Source organism: Lepidochelys olivacea (assembly GCF_965140295.1).
Source record: "Lepidochelys olivacea isolate rLepOli2 genome assembly, chromosome: 7".
Lineage (NCBI taxonomy): Eukaryota > Metazoa > Chordata > Testudines > Cheloniidae > Lepidochelys > Lepidochelys olivacea.
The window spans coordinates 89,295,376-89,313,462 of record NC_140417.1 but is presented as its reverse complement, the minus strand read 5'-3'; the positions used below and the strand labels follow the sequence as shown (position 1 = coordinate 89,313,462).

Here is an 18,087-nt window from a genome sequence, read left to right as displayed (position 1 = left end):
CAGGAACAGGAGCATCACTTAAAAATTTCAAAGTCTGAAAAAAATGAGAAAACACGAACCTTATTAGGACAACTAAGCTCTCAGTGGGGCAAGCAGTTGAATAAATGGAAAAGAAAATGGACACAAGGAGATTTAGTGAGCTCAGGAAAGCGAAGGAAAGCAAAGGAAAGGAAAGGAAAGGAAAGGAAAGGAAAGAAACTTTTAAAGTCAGGAATATAAAATGCTAGCTGTGAGGAGCTATAATGATCAGGAAAGAAATGAAGATTGAGTCAAACTAGAAATTAGAAAGCAGAGCATGAAACGAATTGGGAAGGGGAAATCAGTGAGGGAATTTGTTCAGCTAGTGCTATGGAAGTTCTAATACTGCTCAAGAATGGTTTCCAGCTAACTGTGCATACCCACAAATTAGCAATAATGGAAACAGATAAGTCATAATATGGGAACAACAGGCAGCAGATTTAGTCAGGCAGCTAAGAAGCACCGGCCAGCACCAGTGCAGCTGTAAACGCTGTGAGGCTACAAAATATTGGTAAGCACGTTAGACAACTAAAGAATGGGAAAGAAAAGACTGAGGAACAAAATAAGCTACAACGGGCAGGAGGATGGATGAATGAATGGTTGTTCTTCGCTGAAGTGGATTGCAAGGCATTCGGTATTGAGGATTGGCATGGAGTGTATGAGAGAAGAAAAGATGCTATCTGAATAGGCTAGGAGTGGCAGTGGGTACACAAAGGAAAAGAAAAATCCACATTTGTAAATGGCAGGGAAAAAACAACAATAAAAATAATCAAGGAAATAAACTCCCTGGAGTGCGTGGGAGTGGGAGGCAGCTTGTTTTAAGAAAGCTTCTCCTCTAAAAATGGTTACATATATTTCAACTAAAGCGATGAAAATATAATAGTCAGTACAGGGTACTGGAAAACATTTCAGTACAGAGTCAGATGCCTCAGGAAGAAAAGCAGCTCAATTTGTATAACTTTTTCTTCAGTTTCTCCACGTGGTTGTTACTGCAATAGAATATGTAGCTGTATACAAGACTGGAATTACATTTATGAACCTTCAAAAAAATTCCCCAGCAAATCTCATAACACAAGGATGGAGTCTGTGACCTTAAGGGGCTCTGGGGCTTGGAGCCGGTCCTCATGTCTGCTGCTGAGAGAGGAGCCAGCTAGCCTTTATGTCTGCAGCTTGGAAGCAGAGCTGGCTGACATCTCCCACTGGGACAGAAGCCAGAGGGACACAGTGTCTGCTGCTAAGACAGGAGGAAACAACTTGGGGGGGAAGTCATGATCCCACTAAAATGAATCGGAATTTTGTCATTTACTTCAATGGGGCCAGAATTTCACCTCAGGTGTATGGCCCTTTCACCTGTAGACTACATATTGATGAGGAAGGGGGAGGAAAGACCCCATAAACTGAAATTTCCTGAACCCTTAAATACCACTTTTATCCAGTGCGGGAGAGAGGGGGCTCAGTCCACCCCTCAAAGGATTCTATTGCTGGGACACTCAGAACCTACCGCTAAGAAGCTTATCCCACGTCCCATCTGATAAACCTCAGACCTTGATTTCTCTCCAATGGATAGTGTTCCTGATAATGGGAGAGAAAGTCTATAGTCCAAAACGCAAAACAGATCAATAAAAATGCAAAGATATTATTAATAGTATTACCACGGTGCCTTGGAGGCACAGTCATGGACTCCCATTGTGGTAGGCATTGTACAAAGAAAGAACAAAGACAGCCCCTGCCCCACAAAGCTAACAATGAAAATACAAATAAGTCCTTTGACTGTACATACTGCCCTTTGCCTTCAGGGAAGGTATCAGTCTCAAACTTTTTTTTAATCTTTCAGAAACATGTAATGCCACTGACATCTGAGTCAGCCAGTACCTGTGTAATATTTCAAATATTTAACATTTATATTAGAGCAGCACATAAACCTGTAACCAGGTTAGACCCCTTTGTGCTGAGAGCCATAAAAACAAATGATTAGCATGCAAGAGTATTTATTTGGATCGAAGAAAGACATATACTGTATTACCTAAGTACTTAATTTACATCCATTAAAACATACCCTTATTTTTAACATTACCTTTCCTATGCTTTCCAGAACTGCTGTAAATTATACAATTGAATGATTAAACAACAAAACAGTACTAAACAACTTCTCCTTGCTAAAAAACAACCTGTTTTAAACAACCTGTTAGTAGCAGGAGGCGAGTAATTATGAGATACAGGTATGACAGTTCCCAGGGCACCCAGCACTGAAAGTCATCTTGTTACCTGCTGCAACCAGCGAGAGATTGTCTTTCTTGGGTTAGCTGGGTGTCATCTCCGTACCACCACCAGCCTTACAGCCACTTACGCACTCTCCTCCGGTCTGTGCCTGCCCTAACTTTGCCTTGCAGGGTAACAATAGATGCACCCCAATCCATGAGTCCCTCTGAATTGTTCCCCTGTGAGATCCAGCCCCTGACAGCTCACAGAAATTCCAGATCCTCTGCACCCAAAGTGCAGTGTAATCCATTTTACTAGTTTTACCTGAAACCACCCCTCCTGTAAATCTGACAGCACTTGTGAGCACTTCTGATAAAACAAAAGTAGGGTTTTTTTAGGAAAGAATAAAGGTTTAACTAAAGATGGGAGAAAGTGATGGAAGCAAATGGTTACAGCACAGAACAAAACCATAAACCGTGAACTTGGGTCTACACTTATCAGTAGTTACCTTTCCTATATTAGGTTGCCCCCACACTCTCTGAAGTTCAGTCTGTTTCAGAGCTGACAGGTTTCTCAAGGACAAGAAAGGGTCTCCCCCCCCCCACTCATTAAGGGGGTTCCTCAGTAAGTGAATCCAGAGTACCTTTCCCTATACTCTGTTACTGAAACAGTCTTTATTCATAGCCAAGGTGATCTCCTGTCAGCTTTAGTGTTTCTTTTACTTCCAAGGGGTATTGCTACTTTGCAATGGTCTTTGATAGTTTTCCATTGATTTTTATGGCATGTGGGAAGGGTAGACACCAGAACTTTGCCTTACCTCACCAGCTGAGAGAGGGTAACAACTGTCTCTTCCTTGAATGGATCATCAAGGAGATACATAACCCCCACAGTGACTGATTTTACTGCAGGTTCATAAAGCTTACTTTCAATTCAAATACATTATTCCTTAAATATTACATATATGTACATCTTGCAGTGGTTATGAATCTTGACAAGTTACAAGCTTTCTGTAGATACCTTACATGTTACTCTTTCTGGCTATATATCCTGTAAGAGATGTTTGGTGGAGCAAATTTGTTAGGTCTCAAGTGAGAGAGGATTGCAAAGAACCAGGGCTCCTTTTCCAAAGTGTCTGTGGCATGACAGGCAAAATAAGTACATTTCAGATGGAAGGCCAGAGAGACAGAGATACATGGAAATAGTTCCATCTTACAGGGACACCAGCTGAGCAGTTTGCACTACCAGTGACAAGATTGTGGAGGACAGAGAAAACCACTGTGAGAGTAAGCACAGAAAGTGAAGAGGAGCAACTGAAACAACAGTTTCAGCACAGAACAGGCAGAAGCAAATGCACAGATGTTGCTGAAAACAAGGAGGACAAACTTGAACCGGCACCTTAAATGAAAGGGTTGGAGTCATTTGCAGTTAATATTGTACTTTTCGTACATGTGAAAGAAAAATAAACTATTGAGAAGTCTGAAAAAGTTATTTTAGTCTTGAATATGAGGTGTCACATTAGACCAGACCTTCAATCCTTCCATTCTGATTATATTCCTCTGATAGCAGCCTCAGAGAAAGGAAACAAACAAAAATCCATATTGCAATTGTACAATAGTGGGCCAATCCTTACTGTAGTCTGCACAGGGATTTAAGGGGGTAGATTAAATTATTTAAAAGTTATGTTTCAATTCAGTTTCATCTCTTACCAGCATTCCTGTAGGTCACAACTTTATTAGGGGACATGGACTCAGATCAGGAGAACATGCAGCATCCGCTTCAAGGCTCGGGGAACTAGCACTGGTCTAGATACCCCACAAGAGGAATTCTGGATAGCCAGACAGATTTCCTACAGGGAGATCCAGCAGCAAAGAGGCTCTGTCCAACATGCAGCGTATAATATTGTCCCTGGTTTACAAATGCTTTTCTACATGTTACTTCATTTTCCTGAAAAGCCTTTATTACATATTCTGGGTACAGCAGCAGTTGTATCTGTTCAGAAGTTCAGAGAATAAAGCCAATAAGATGGCATACAAAGTTCTATTCCTGAAATTTCTGGGGTTTCCCTGAGAACCTTATTGTTTCAGTACAATTTTGGTATCTCATTAAAGTGTGTGTGTGTGGCGGGAGGGTGACGGGGGGAGGGGAAGAGATGATTCTGCTGCTCCTTGCAACTAATTTGGAAAGCCTTTGGAAAGCCTAGCTCAGTTCATTTCCATCTTAATTCCATCAGCGCAGTTCTCAATAGACCTATCAGGAAGGTAGGAACAACTGTTTTTCATTGCTGTGCAGATAATGCATTCCACTTTTAATAAATGTGCCCTTTTACATTAGTCCTTGGAGGATCTGTCCAGTGTGTTGTACACAGGGGTAGAGTAAGTTAATAATTACTCTGGCAGGCATGCATATATTACCTGTACGTCTTACACAATATATTCATCAGAGAAAGATAATACAGCCCTTCATATTTATTGTTTTCTACCACAAATCCCAAATTCACAGTTGGACACACTGTGTTGGTGTGATTTAAGAAGATAGTTTCCTGGAAGTGTTTATTTACAATGTCTTGGTCCATGTGGCAGAGAGCAATTTTCAATATGAAGCCTGCTTTAGCACTTCACAGTATTGATTTAATTCTTTTGTAGTCCCCCAGCCTTCCCCTTTGTATCTGTACAACTGCCAGAGCAAGAAGATGAGTCACATTAAAAATACACATCAGTCTCATTAAGCAGCAGTATCAAGGAACATCCGGTTGGAAGCATTTTGGTGGATGATTGATTTAAAGGCAGTGTTCAGTCAGTCAGCTGGGAGTCTGAAGGATCTCTTCCTTCCCATTATCCCTCTCACCTTGCAGTAAGCAGTCAGCACACTTGGGACTTCATTTCTTAAATGTCTTTTATTGCCTTTTCAAAAGCCTGATGTAACCCAGCCTACAACCTTACCTCCAGCCAGAGACTGGGTCTCTTTAGGATTGTGTATTGCCACTGAAAGTTTCATCCTTTTGATATGCCATTCCCTCTGTTTGGAACACTGCCAGCAAGAGCTGTATGTAACTGTGGTTTCAGTTCCCAGGAGTTCAGAGAACTTGTGTTGTTTTGGTCCAAGTGGGTTAGTGCCCCCTTTGAGTTTCAGGTTCAAAGAATGTTGAGTTTAAGCTTAAACCATAAATCTCTCCCATCTGTGGATAGTAAGAAGCTTGCTTGAAATTTGGCCTACATCAATGCAATTCTCATTCAGGTTCACTTGAACAATTTGCAAAGGCTGAAACTAGGTGATTTTGACCCAGTTTTGGGTTGCGTTATGACAGTTTCATGCAGCTTCACTGCATGTCTCTTGCTCCTGCCTTTAACAATGAATCTCCATTTCCTTGTGCTGTGCAACCCTTATGCCTCTTGTGTTTGTGCCAGAGGCTTCCATTCAGGAATTCTCTTAATTGTAAATGGATTTTTCAAAAACTCAGTGTTGGTTTAACTAATCTGCTCCCATGGAAATCAATGAGAATTTTATCACTGGCATCTGTAGGAGCAGAGTTAGCAGATGCTGAGTTTTTTTAAAATCCCACCCTACATTTTTAATAGATTTAATTTATCTAGAAGTCAAGTAATCAGCGTTAGGAGGACAACTTTCACAGAATTTTATGGTGAAAGTGATTAACTGAAATGTATTATTGAGCATGCTGCTATTAGCGGATGTGGCAAACAGTTTAATGTTTAGCAAGTGATTTTTAGGGAAAAGTTACTGCAAATAGTATGCAGTTTTAAAGTCTATTAACTTTGAATTTACTTAAAACATTTGAGTTAATCTCCATATAAAAATCCCAGAGTACAAGATATGTAAATAGACCCTAATAGAGCAGACACTCCATTGTAGTATGTGAATTTTTAAAGATCCTTAAGTGCAACCATTCATAATCCAATCACTGAAAGGTTCTTAAACGTGCATTTATATGCTGCACAATAATGCCCAAGGTAATTCACCAATCTCATACATTTCTAAGGGTTAGTTCTCTTTTTAAATTATGGCAAGCAACTTTACGATTGCAATGCAAGCCAAAAAAAAACAAAAAGCTAAAGTTTATCTTTTCCACTTGTGCTTATATATAGTGCAATGATTTCACATTAGTGAGTGATGTCACAAACAGTATATGACCTGCAATATTATAGTGTAGACAATGGTATCAAGTTAGAGAGAAGTTCTCATCCTTACCTACAAATGTACGATTTTGTAGAATGTGCCATAACCTCAACATTGATTTTATATTAATATAAACCCTTGTATTGGTCTTGAACGAGCCACAGCCCTAAGACTGAATGATAGTTCAAGAATTCAGTTGTGCAATGTGGTATTTTTATTACAGAGCAAAGGATTTATTGTAGACGAAGGAAGGAATTGGTCCTTCAGTGTCCTCCTGAAACTGCTGTGCTTCACCATCTGATGGAGGAGGAGACAAATCACGATATGTTTCACAGAGGAGGGTAAGTATTACGGTGTGCGTAATGTAGTAATGTAAGGAAAGAGAGTTGAAAGAGAAATTATCAGTGGTTTACAAGAAAATAAGCTTTCTGGATACAACATAAAACAAACTAAATAAAACAATCTAAGTAAATCTCATTTATCTTTGACCATTAAAGCAGCACTGATGCTTAGAGAATGATGGGACAAGTGCAAGGAAAAAATAAATGCAACACATGGAATAAAATCCCCAAGGTGAAAAAGAGACATGCATCCAGCTTGAATTTTAGATGCAACATAAAGCTAATACCCCTTAGATGTAAGGTTAACTTACATTTTATAATTTAGTGATTTAACTGTCTTAGACTTGAAAACCATGACAGCTTCATTAGAATGGAGTGGGTGGTGATGGGAAAAATGACCATTTTAAGTGGGAAAACAGCACTTTAAAGCCTAATTGTTTAAAAAACAACAGATTTTTTAAAATGTTGTTTTCTTCCTTTGGCGATGATTTAATAAAAAGCTTTGTAAATACTGGAGGCAAAGTGTTTGGAAGGCTGAAAACCATTAGAAAGGAATTTGAGTGTACTTTTTTAAAATGAAGAGTGTGGAAGGACAATATCCCATTTCCCCAACACTCAGACATCAGTGGATTTTTGTTGGCTATTTCTTAATATGCATCAGAAGGGAGTGGGAACTGTTCCAAAATCTTGTAATAATAAGCTATGGGAAGGATATGATACATACCATTTCCTGGCATGTTCAATGCAGATCATACAATATGTGTAAATAGCTTGTTACTCTAGTCCATTTCTTTAGCAATAGATGGGGATATTATTGTAAATAATGATAAAATAACCCTTGCTTAAGTAGCACAACAGATCCTTATGTGTTTGGTAAAGGAAAAATTCCATACAGCTTAAGAGCGCATACATAATTAAACACATATTTTGTACTGTACACTGCAGCTAGAACTCCAGATAGAAATTAAGTAAGAAAGGAATTGTATGTGACAATTCAGTGTGGGGTTTTTGTTTGTTTTTAGCTTGTAACACTTGGAAGAATATGTAATTTTGCAATACCACTGACATATACTATAAAATAATATGACTACAAACAGATGTGCTCAAGGAAAAGGATTTTTTCTTTCATAATTTCATTTCCTTTGTCCAAGCAGCTTTAACCATCACACTAGTTGATATAATGGACTTATTGTCTGCAGTGAAATTTCTTTCGTTAGCTAAGTTTCCTAAAAATCTTGCAAAATTTATGGATATGCCTAGGGAAACCTATAACATATAAACCCCTCCCCACACTACCTAAGGCTGGTAGATATATTAAAATCACGAAGGGCTAGATCACAAAGGGACTTAGGTGTTACAATGCTTAACTTTTAGGGTCCTTCTGCCTTCCAAGCAGAATCCACAGCTTCAAGTTAAGCACCCAGTTTCCCTGTACAATGCATGGGAAGAGTTAGGTGCCTAAGACTGTGATCCACAAAAGCCAGCACACTGAATGGGGAGGTGCCTAAGTTAGCCAATAGGAAATAACAAGGAGAGGAGTGTGACCTAACTCCCTTTGAAGGGTGGGGCTTAAGTGCCTAAATTCAGGCCAGAGGGAGGCACCTATCTGTGTTTGGGACTCTCTGCTGTGAATCCCCTCCTGGAATTAGTCATTTTAGGCAGGGGGTTTTTCCTCTAAGAAGTGCTTCCACTGCATGAGGTGGTGGTCCCCCACCCATAACTTTTAGCCCAGTGGTTAGCGCACTCATCTGGGATTGTGTGAAACCCCAGTTCAATTCCCCCTGCCTGCTGTACAGCAGGTATTTGAAATTATATCTCCCCCTTCCAGGAGAGTGCCCTAACCACTGGGCTATATCTCACTCATGCTCGCCTGCTGCAACTGTTTCACTTTGTATAAATAATTAATAATTCATTGAGTCAGAGACAGTGTGAAAGTGACTCTGTTGCCCCGTGGTGAGGGCACTCACATCAGAGGTGGGAGAGTCAGGCTCCAATGAATATTTAATTAATTTATACACAGTGGGACAGCTTCCACAGGAGAGACTGAAGGAGACATACCCTTAGGTGAGTAACCCCCACTAGTCAGTGGGGTATGTCTACACTGCCCATGTGGGGTGGGCAGTGGCATGGGCAGTGTAGTCATGGTTTATTGCCAGGGGAGAGCTAGTCCAGCGGTAAAAAATAACCGCCCCGAACAAGGGGTGGTAGCTTTATCGCCAGGAGCGCGGCTCCCAGGAATAAAGCCCTGTCTATATTGGCGCATTTCAGTGCTAAAAGTTCTGTTGCTCAGGGGTGTGTTTTTTCACACCCCTGAATGACTAAAGTTTTCGCGCTGAAATTGGCAGTGTAGACACAGCCTAAGTCTTTTTGTGGATCTAGCCCTAAAGGTCTATATTACAATCCTATCAGTAGCATGACAAACATACACACACATGCAGAGTTCAGGATGAAACACCATCTGTTTTCCACCCTTAATGTTTGTAAGTACTGGCAGTGTCTTCAAAGAATAAGGGATATTAGATAACATTACAACATAATAGGGGAGTTAAGGTTGGCATTTCAACCTCAGATTTTGTGGGATTACTCATACTTATGGGGCAAAATACGTACTGTTCTTACAGAAGTAATCTCTTTCCTCACAGCACAGACGCTCAATGTCATACACAACATAGGGCCCTGGCTCTCTGCACTCTTGAGGGCATGGCAAGCACTCACCCTTTCTCCAACCCAGAGAACAAAGTAGCTGAAATGGGGTTGGGTAGGACAGAGTATCAGCTCAACATGCTAGGATGAGCATCCTGTGTCAGACTAATGGAGGTACCTATCCCTAATTCACACACCCAGTTAGGTAAGTGTACTCTCCCCATAATAACCAATGAATTTTTTTTCTTCGAAAATGTTTTATAGATTGTTATTTTGGTGTCCATGCTTAAGTATTTTGTATTACAACCCTTATGTTTGCTGTGCTCTTCTTTAGCAAACGGACATCACACAATGCATATCCAAGGTGATAAGGTTGCCTTTTCTGTGTATGACTAACTGGATGTAAAGAACACAAACTCTTGTTTGACACACAAACTACAAAGGTGTTCTGTGAACATTATTTTTTCCTCCTAGTCTGGTGGAGGGGATGGGAAGGAAACCTCTATTTCCTCTCCATTCCCCCTCCCGACCATAAGTCAAACATTAAACGTCAGATATTAAATTTCCTTGTTTAATTTTCTGACTCAAGAAGGTGCTCAGATACCATGGTAGAGGGAACAGCATCAGAACCTCAATTGAATTCCCCCCCCCCCAATGTGCTTTAGATGTTTTTAGCCTCTGTTACTGTGAAATAATATTGTATGTGATACAAGATGGAGAATACAATCTTAAAGCCAATTCCTACCCCCATAACACAGGTGCAGTTCCCACTGAGACCAATTGGAGATGCTGCTGAATAGAGTAGGCACAACTGGGCCCAGTGCTTCAAATTCAGACATAGTATAAGTAGGTCAAACACCATTGGCTTCACTAGATTTGGGGTCCAACTACAATGAGTCTGAATTTGACTCTATTTAATTTTTTCAAGAGTAAAATTTCCATTTGGAGATTTATTTATTTTTTTAGGTAGAAATAAGAGTTAATATTTATAAACAATCAAACTGTTGCCAGTCTATTTTTAACTGTAACATTTTACAGCTGTATGAAACCAGGACACAATGTTAATGTGTTTATTTTTTAAGGATTTTGAAGAATGAAGTTCAGTCTAAACGGATAATTTCAGTTAATGTTTACTGCTGTATAACACACACATAGTGCACTGGTCATTAAATCAGTAGTAGACTTTCAATGCATCATCCTAGTGGCTGACAAATAGCTTATTTGTTGTTTTGTCAATGATGCAGAATTAATTGTCCATTGCACATACTGACATTTTAGAATGGTCATCAATTAGCTGTCATAAATGTTTCACTGTTGGAGACACTGATGTAACTTGTTCTCTGCACATTACCCAACATATGAACAGTCTTCTGCAGATTCCAATTTGTAAACTATTTAGTACAGATTCTCTAATGCATACATTGTTCTGTGCATGTTCTCTGGCATGGATTCTTTGAAATATCACAAGAGTAGGTCAGTACTGTGATAAGTGACAAAAGTTAACTGTACATATTTATGTCCTTGCTCTGGCTGCTGACACATACCTTTCAAATTCAGATCACTGACATATATATTTCACTACTGGAGGCAGTGATACAAAATGTTCAGCTGAGGATATTTATTTTCTCTATTGGTGAGACATACCCATTCAAAATTGTCTTGTCATTGATGTATACGTGCAAGAAAAGAGGAAGGAAATGAATTTATGTGACTACATTTTTTTGTATGTTATTGCAGCAGTGAAATAGCCATTGGAGTATTATATTGCACTTATTCCCCCTCTGGTATATGGGCCACATTTAACAGAGCGTGGGCCATCATTTGGCCAGCTTTGCTGCTAGGATTCTTACATTCCTTTTACGCGGGCTATGTACACACTGCAGCTTCGGTTGCTGAGGGGTATGAATAAGCCACCCCCTAAGCGACGTAAGTTATACCAACCTACGTGCCGGTGTGGACGGTGCTCTGTCGGTGGGAGAGCTTCTCCCGCTGACATAGCTACCGCCGCTTGCGCGGGCTGGCGTCATGGGAGAGTTCTTTCCCGTCGGCTTAGAGTGTCTGCACGAGCAGCACTACAGCAGTGCAGCCCCTGTACGCGCCGTAGTGTGGCCGGAGCCCAAGTTCAGTCTCCCAATGCCGGTTTTCCTCCTCCCCCGCGACCCCCACTGCACATTCCTTCAGCTGATCACTGACACAGCTGAGGATCAATTTTTTGATCCTCTGCTCTTTGAAATCAGTGGTAAAGCTCCCACCAACTGCCATGGTGCACAATCATCTCACGCTGAATAGTGTATGATCTCCCAGATTTCTGAAGACTTACTCCTAACTAGATGGACATATATTCTGTTTTGCATAACTGGAGTTAGACTTCCTAGGGTACATTTACAAAAACGGCAGAGTGTTCCAGCCTCATGAGTCCCGCCTTAGAGATCCACTGACTTTAATGAGAGCCACGGGAACCAAAAACAGGTAGCAATTTTAAAAGGATAAGAAGAAGTGTGATTTGTGACACAGACACAACAGCACAGCATCTGGGATGATGCCAGGCTTTTCCAGTGCATATTGAGACTTGTGTTTACATCCTATTGTCTAACATATAAAGTATTTTTTTTTAATTGTAAATTTTTTAAAAAATGTTAATGTTGGAGAAAATCCTTATGATTTCTGAGTCAGTGGTCTATAATGATTCGGAAAGAATTTAAAACATACTGTGAAATTATTCTATATAACATCTTTGCAAAATTGTATCTGTATATATGGTGAGTTGTTTCAGAAAAATCAAAGGACTGAATCAGAACCTGCTTTTCTTCGGTAACCATTCCTTCAGTTTGGACATGCATTATTGTAGCTTTAATGAGCTTTTAAATAACTGGCATATTTTAGTTTTTAGATTTGTCAAGACTGTTTTTAAGTAAAGTCACTTTCCATAAAGTGACTCCTTTCGCAATAGTTTTGGGTTACCAACAAATTTGGTCTCTTGTCAACGAGATGTGTGGCAAGTTTTCATGAAGCCATAAGAAAAACCTAACCATGTCTAAATCGTGGTGTAATGTCAAGACTCTAGAGCGAGATAAAAAAAAAGGAAAAGGAAAAAACTGGGGTTTTTTTGCAAGGCTGAAAATTGTCATATTTTCTTTCAGAAATACCAGAATGAAATATTCTTCCAGCTTCACAGACTCCCCGTGCCACCATGCTGCCCAGTAAGTTGGCAGTGGAACTGGACCGCCTGAGGAGCCAACTAACCAGCCTGGCAGCCCACCAGGCAGGCTGCAAGAAAACAGGGTATGGGGGGAGCCTGGAAGGCTTGCAGGAAACCTTCCAATTGGACTTTGAAAGTTTTGACAGAATCAATGCATTCTTGCAGAATGTTTAGATTCTGTCAAATCAGCATTTTCAGATGGAAAAAACTATTCCATCAGAAAATTTTCCAACAAGCTCTAGTTTGCTCTTATGTCCTTGAGACATTTATGAATCTCAAGGTTTTATTTGGATGGATTTAGTTTTTACATATAGTTTTATCATGTTTTGGTAATAGGTGGGACTGTGAAAGCTGGGGAAGCCTTCCCCCTTTCTTTTTCAAGTTACTAAAACTATTCTTCACGTTGTACATCCCAAACATTGTCTAGTGAACCGAATATTGACACTAGAAATGATTCTGTTGATGGAGGCAGAAACTAATTCAGCCAAATATCAGAGCATTAACTTAGTTTTCGTCTTCTAACCAATTTGTCTTTCTGAACTGACGTGGCTACATCATCTGCTGCGATCTCAGTGCTGATACAAGCTCAAGTTGCTTGTGGAAACCTGTGCCCTTTCTTCAAAAGATAATAAGTAACAGACCTCTAAGTGTTTGTTGAAAAGAAGAGAAAAAACTGCTGTCTGCTTCCCCATTCCCTAGGGTGCTTCTGCTATTGTTGGGAAGCAGACAGACCATATGCAGCAGTTGAGACTTATAATGGCACATGCTAGTGACAAGAGACATAACATCATAGCAATGGCTCCTGTATGGCTGAAACTATTCATACAAGTTGTGTAGACTAGTAGTTATTGCTACTTCAATTGAGGCTGCATTCTGGATAGTAATAAATACCATATAAATGTTTCAAATGTGCCTTCCTAAGCCTAATTAAAACGAAATTCAAAGACTATTAAATACTAGATACTGAAGACAAGTATTGAAATTTTATATTGAAACTTAAGTGTCTATGGAATATTTTATTTTCTACTTTATTCCTTGGACGTGTCAACTTATTACAGTTTAAACAAGCAAATCCCTTGCCTACAACACATTTACTGACACCGTAGATTATTAAACAATGAAAGTATTCATACATTCATTTTAATTTTCACGCTTTATTCTGCTCATTTTGGGCCTGATCCGCACCACTGCAGTCAACAGGATCATGCTATTTGGCCCCAGGTCTGTACTGGGATGTGCTAGCACAATCCTCTGCATTAGTGATCTCAGTAGGGTCCTCACTAGCAGATTCTATGAAGATCAGGGCCTTACTTGGTGTATTTCTCTCACCATGGACAATGAAAATCGATGCAGTCAGTTTCACTTTTAAGCATTCATCTGACTGATGTTTTGGCTGCAGACACTACAAAGGCATGAGATTTTGTGGTACCATGTTTAACTGAAGTGTCAGGGATTTAAGCAGACATACGATGATGTAATTATTTGAGAAAGAATATGGACAGGAGCCTCTACACTTATGAAAGACCTGATGGTACTTTTTATGAGAACAAGTGTTCAAGTCTCTGGTTTAATGTCTCATCCAAAAGATGTCACCTCCAGCAGCACATTCATTCTCTCTCTCTCTCTCACACACACACAAACACTCACACACACACACACTCCATGCCATGCAGCAGAACAGTAGAGAAGGAAAAAGGGATTGCATGCCTCAGAAAAAGTAACAATATAGGAGGGAAAAGTTGAACTATTTTTAGGCAACAGCAAGAAATGGAGCTATGGCAGAACTCCTGGTTCTGCCCAGTTCAAGCACTACTGGAATATTGGTTGAATACTTACTCAAAGAGCAAAGTACCACCTACTAAGCCACCAACTTCACTTCCAGGAACAGCTAGATTTCTTGAGGTCTCAAGACTAGTAGGACCCCACTTACCTTATGGACTCTGACAGGATCACAGCACAGGCAAGAATAGTTGCATGTGAGCTAACATACCATTGCTTCTCTGCACAGAAAGCAAATGGCTAACTGCTAGCTGAAAAACTGGGCTATTTTGGCAGTAAACTACAGGTAATTTTTCCTGCTGAAAATGAATTTGGCTTATTATATTTTTGACAAGCAGCTCCCACTGCATTATTGAGAATGCTCTATAATTATGTAAACAATAACTGCTTGCCAGCATTTGCATTTCCAGCCACTTATGGCCTGATTTTGAGAGTGCTGAGAACTTGCAGCTCTCATTGAATTCAATAGGAGCAGCAGGTACTCTGCAATTCTGACAAAGCTCTATGGACCAACTAGAGGAGTTCAGTCAGCCAGGTATAAGTGAACTCAACTTTGCCATTCAATGTGCAGACTGTTTACAGATGTGTAGGTACTGCAAATTTTATTAGCTAGTTCAATATTGTCACAGCTATGTGATGGTAACACAGCTTTTGATATTATGGTTATGACTATGTCACAGCTGTGTGCCAGCACTCTACAATGCGCACCTGGGACCTCATAACTGAACCACACAAACACTTCCCTATTCCCGGTTTGTTAGGCTGGGGCAGGGGGAACTGAGAGAGGCACACAAAGAAATGAAAATATACCATGGAATATAAAATGGGCATGAAGCAGTGAACGTAACTGTTTCAAAACTACCTCCTCTGATCTAGTGGGACTGGCACTGCCAAGGAATGAAGCAGTGCAGTGCTGCTGGGGTTCAAAGCTGAAGGCAGCAGATCCACCAGGTTTGAGACTGAGCCCCGGGCCTTTACCACAGAAGCCAAATACTCAAACTCACGGAGAGTTCCCTATTAGAAAGGTCCCTCTTGCAGCTTTTCATGCAGGCAGGGATGATTTGGCCGTTATCATTTGTTATTTTTAAGTGGTTAAAAGTGTCAAGGTGTTTTATAGATATAAATATGGAAGTGGTCCCTTAGCAGAAGAGATTACCATCTAGGCACAAGGGCCTGCCCTCTTGGAGCTCACTGCAGGGCGAGGGCTTAAATTCAGAGATTAGGGTAATAAATTAACAAAACAAGGGTAAAAAGAAAAAACAGTGCAGGAGAGAGATAAAACAAGGGTCATAAAACAATAAAAATTACAAAATTGCAAGGTATCATATGTGAATTTGGCTAAACTGACTAAATTCTCGCTGAAATTTGACAATTAAAGAACGAGCATGTGCACACCATATGTTCACTAGGAAAAGTAATTTACATATTTCCATTTTCAAACTGAAGTGATGTGGAAGCATTTCACTTTCTTCTTGTCTGAGCTACAAGATCTATTTTCTCATCTGTGTCACAGGGCAAAATGGCTCAAGACAGCTGGAGTGGACGTCACTGCTACTCTGCGTAGGAACAGAATGTCACCTCTTTCTTTTAACACTTGCTGCAAACTGCAACATACAAGAGGGCTAGGGCTGGATTATTGGAACTGTAGCCAGTAACTGACCCTTCCCTAGTGCTCCTGAGTATTACGTTTGGAATCCTGCCTGCTGCTCAAAGAAGATGCTACTGGCACCCTCTTCTCTCTTTCTTGTATTCCTACAGCAGCGACAAGCATTTTGCCTTAAGTGGATAATGACTTTTGTAACCTAGAATCCAACTCTCCTGTTACTCTTATGTCAATTGTGTCTCTGTAATTCTTCTACCTCCCCAGTACATATATAACTATGAAAATGTTTAATAATTATCCCCACAGAAATATTTTACAGAACTAAATACTTTTTAGGTTTTAGGTAAAACTAAATATTTTAGGTTTACCACAAAAGACACACTTTCAGGATGATTATTTTAAGCCACATTGTCTTTTCATTGGAAATTTGATGTTTTACAATATTGCTGTGTAGATTTCCAAATAGAAGGAGGTGAAAAGTTTAGTAAGACTTTCCCATGCAATCAGGTATCTAAAGGTGAATATTTTTGGCAGTTTTCCATTTCCTTGTTGACTTTGTTCACCAGTGCCTCACTAGTCACCAGAATCTCATAAGGGTACACAGACTTTCATCATCTTCACAAGAAGATACAACTATGAAAATCGAGCCCCACTGGCAATCTGGTACTACATCTTTGGAACAATAGCGTTAAGATAATGTGCTCTACTAATGTACTATTAGTGTATTATTAATACTCTACTCATACTATTAGTCTTATCTATGTCAAAACTGTGCCCTGATCTGATGCAGCTCTGAAAGGGAGTAAGATCTACTTCAACTGAAGGCAAAGATAAAGCTCCCATTAACTTCAACGGAAAAACTATCAGGCAGTGTCTTTCCTTTTTCAGTATAATTTTAAGTCAGACTTTTAAACCAATGTTCTTTCCTCTACTAGTTGTAATTATTTGAGCCTAAGTTCATTAATACTTCTGCTTGATACATGATGCAAGTAACATAATTACATCTCAAGACCTAGTCTCATATCATTAGCCAGAGCTTTTGCATCTGATGCCCACAATACTTCAAGTGAAGAATTGCTTTCCAATAGCTGTCATAAATAAGACTCATTATACAAGAAATCCACATTCTTCATTGATATATTCTGTTTGCTCACTCTGGCAGACCTTGGGCTCTTAATACCAATAGATTCTGTGTGCCCTGATACAGTATTTAAAAATCTTTTCTGAAAAGACTTCTACTGTTCATGTTTTCTCTAGGCTTGGATTATTAATTACTACAGCTGTGATGTGCTTTGATTTATTTAAATCAAAGCATGCCTTTCTGGCTTCAGTTGATCTCAGTTTAACTTTAAATAGACATTGCTACAAGCCTTACTGATACAAAGAACATCTGTTTTTGATACATGACATCCAGAGATGCATGGCACTAGTGAACACAGAACTCAAATAACATCCGCAAGCTACCGTGCATCATTATACCTGTACACATTTTGTTTAGTGGTTAAATAACTGTGAAATTAGACTTTTCTGTAGTATTTTATGAGACCTATGTGTGCCTCAGTTTCCCCTATATGTTACATTGCTACCCAGTGGAGAGAAAGATTAACTTTGCTCTCAGGAAAGACTAAGACACATGGGTGAGCAGGTCACCTATCCTTATTGAGTGGAATAAAAAGACCATAAGGAAGTAGTTGAAACCACCCCAGCCCAACAAGGGGGCCAGAGAGACAATGTAAGCTCCAATGACTCATGGATGTCCCTGCCTCTCAGCAGGGAAGCTGAGCAGAGACCACAGCTTGAGAATACTTAAGAGGTGTGAGGTGGGGGAATAAATGGTTGGCTTTTGGAAGGAGTCTAGGATTTCATCTGGGAACTGACTAAGGAAGATAAGCTATTACCAGCAGGACAGTGGGGTGGGAGGAGGTATTGTTTCATATTCTCTGTGTGTATATAAAGTCTGCTGCAGTTTCCACAGTATGCATCCGATGAAGTGAGCTGTAGCTCACAAAAGCTCATGCTCAAATAAATTGGTTAGTCTCTAAGGTGCCACAAGTACTCCTTTTCTTTTTGTGAATACAGACTAACACGGCTGTTACTCTGAAACCTGAAATGGAGTTCACTACAGATTGCTCTGGTGATTGTTCTGGAATGATCAGAATGGACTGTGCTTTAAC

General features: G+C 39.9%; 1 long non-coding RNA gene across 1 annotated transcript in view; it reads left to right on the top strand.

The window, feature by feature from the left end:
• The window catches only part of LOC311523212, a 49,043-nt gene extending 36,464 nt beyond the window's left edge, over nt 1–12,579 (top strand). The window contains exons 3-4 of the long non-coding RNA XR_014712295.1: nt 6,572–6,689; nt 12,473–12,579. This is a non-coding gene — a long non-coding RNA (uncharacterized lncRNA). The remainder of the gene's footprint in view (nt 1–6,571; nt 6,690–12,472) is intronic.
• Nucleotides 12,580–18,087: the final 5,508 nt, after the last annotated feature.